The 2500-nt window shown below is 39.1% G+C and overlaps 2 non-coding genes across 2 annotated transcripts in view; both read right to left on the bottom strand.

The window, feature by feature from the left end:
* Nucleotides 1-641: 641 nt before the first annotated feature.
* LOC142379549 (U6 spliceosomal RNA) lies at nucleotides 642-747 on the bottom strand. Its single transcript, XR_012769765.1, has one exon. It is a non-coding gene; the product is annotated as a U6 spliceosomal RNA (small nuclear RNA).
* Nucleotides 748-2433: 1686 nt separating this feature from the next.
* Nucleotides 2434-2500, bottom strand: part of LOC142379547 (U6 spliceosomal RNA) — a 106-nt gene continuing 39 nt past the window's right edge. The window contains exon 1 of the small nuclear RNA XR_012769764.1: nucleotides 2434-2500. This exon is cut by the window's right edge and continues 39 nt beyond it. This is a non-coding gene — a small nuclear RNA (U6 spliceosomal RNA).

Raw genomic sequence — 2500 nt, 5'->3', positions numbered from 1 at the left:
TCCAAAATTATTGTATACAAACGGAGAAGACTTTTTTGTTTGTTTACCTGAATGATAAGTATTACTAAAACGTATTGTACAGTATAACAGAACAGAAGATTTATTCATTTTTTACCTTAATGTACAGTACTGTTCACCAAAAGTTTTGCTCAGGATACTTATTTTACCTGAATGTAAAGTATAGTTTAAAAAAAGGATTGCACAACGAAACTTAAGTGTCATTTTCTATTTTACACCTAATTGTTTCTCTCTTTAAAAGGATATGACGACATATTCCGTATTTATTACCGAAGGTCGCATTCGCACGGGATTAGTATTACCTATGGTAGATACTCCGGACCGTTTCACAGGAGGTAGAATTCTCGGCAAAGTTTACCGACATACTCCGCTATCTTTACTGACATGGCGCGTTCGGACGGGACTAGATTTCTCGGTTATTATTACTTTACCCCAGGTCCCCCCATTAAACTAGTCCCGTCCGAATAGGGCTTTAGTTTGTTTTCATGTGACAGAAGAAATGCCCACAGTAAACTTCCTCCTGACAGAATATAAGTGTTTTCTTTAATGAAAATGGTTTCCTGCAGTGTTATTCTACAACGTTTGAGCTATTTAAAGTTTGTTATGATATCATGAGATTCCTTCAAAATGAGGAACGCTTCACGAATTTGCGTGTCATCCTTGCGCAGGGGCCATGCTAATCTTCTCTGTATCGTTCCAATTTTAGTATATGTGCTACCGGAGTAACACAACAGCACCTTCCCCCTGAGCAGTATTTATATGTCGCTGACCTTCCACCCCACTGACTCATGGTTGTATCAATAGAGCGGGAGAAGGGTTCAAACTGGGTTTTAATTGAGACAAAACACCACAAAAACAGGTCTGACTGCTGCTTTGTCCTGGTTTCCTACCTGTAAGAACTCCTCCATTCTCAATTTTACTCAGTCTGGTTCTGATTCTGCTCATTCAGCTTTGCTGGGATCCCGTGAGAGACAAAGGCATGATGGGAAATGTATGCTATCTGTGTTATGTCAGGCAATCAGGATTGGATGGCTGTAGAGAACAAAAGGCTGACTCAACTCCCGTCCTCCGACAGCCCTACTATTCCCTGATATACCACAACCCAGACCCCATAAGGTCCAACAACAATTAAGGGTTTTCTTAAGGGATGAGGGCTTTTCCCAAGGAAATAAGGGTTTTCAGAAGGGATGAGGGCTTTTCTCAAGGAAGTAAGGGTTTTCTTAAGGGATGAGGTCTTTTCTCAAGGAAGTAAGGGTTTTAAAAAGGGATGACGGCTTTTCTCAAGGAAGTAAGGGCTTTCTTAAGGGATAAGGGCTTTTCACAAGAAATTAGGGTATTTTGTCACAAATAAGGTTGTTGAGGGATGTGAACTTTTGTAATATGATGAGAACTTTTCTCAGACGATGAGAACTTTTCTCAGATGTTGAGAACTTCTCCAAAAAGACCTGGTCTCAAACAAATGATATTTTTTTCAATACATGAAAAGTTTTTGTGAAGAAAGGAGGGTTTTTGTCATGTGTTGCAGATTTTTTTCACTTGATGAAGAGTTTTCTGAAGGGAACTGGGATCATCTGAAATGTTCTTACCTGACAAGGTGTTCTTTTGTTTGTCTAAAGCCCTATTCGGACGGGACTAGTTCAATGGGGGGACGTATGGTAATGTTGGTTAACCAGACGACGCCAGGGAGAAGAAATGACCAATTCGGACGGGACAAGAAATCCCTGTAATATTCATCTAACATGGGAGGAGTTTTCTTGAATATAAAGCATTCTGCTCCAAAATTATTGTATACAAACGCAGAAGACTTTTTTGTTTGTTTACCTGAATGATAAGTATTACTAAAACGTATTGTACAGTATAACAGAACAGAAGATTTATTCATTTTTTACCTTAATGTATAGTACTGTTCACCAAAAGTTTTGCTCAGGATACTTATTTTACCTGAATGTAAAGTATAGTTTAAAAAAAGGATTGCACAACGAAACTTAAGTGTCATTTTCTATTTTACACCTAATTGTTTCTCTCTTTAAAAGGATATGACGACATATTCCGTATTTATTACCGAAGGTCGCATTCGCACGGGATTAGTATTACCTATGGTAGATACTCCGGACCGTTTCACAGGAGGTAGAATTCTCGGCAAAGTTTACCGACATACTCCGCTATCTTTACTGACATGGCGCGTTCGGACGGGACTAGATTTCTCGGTTATTATTACTTTACCCCAGGTCCCCCCATTAAACTAGTCCCGTCCGAATAGGGCTTTAGTTTGTTTTCATGTGACAGAAGAAATGCCCACAGTAAACTTCCTCCTGACAGAATATAAGTGTTTTCTTTAATGAAAATGGTTTCCTGCAGTGTTATTCTACAACGTTTGAGCTATTTAAAGTTTGTTATGATATCATGAGATTCCTTCAAAATGAGGAACGCTTCACGAATTTGCGTGTCATCCTTGCGCAGGGGCCATGCTAATCTTCTCTGT

This window comes from Odontesthes bonariensis, chromosome 4 (genome assembly GCF_027942865.1).
Source record: "Odontesthes bonariensis isolate fOdoBon6 chromosome 4, fOdoBon6.hap1, whole genome shotgun sequence".
Taxonomy (NCBI): domain Eukaryota; kingdom Metazoa; phylum Chordata; class Actinopteri; order Atheriniformes; family Atherinopsidae; genus Odontesthes; species Odontesthes bonariensis.
This window is presented reverse-complemented; position numbering and strand designations above follow the sequence as displayed.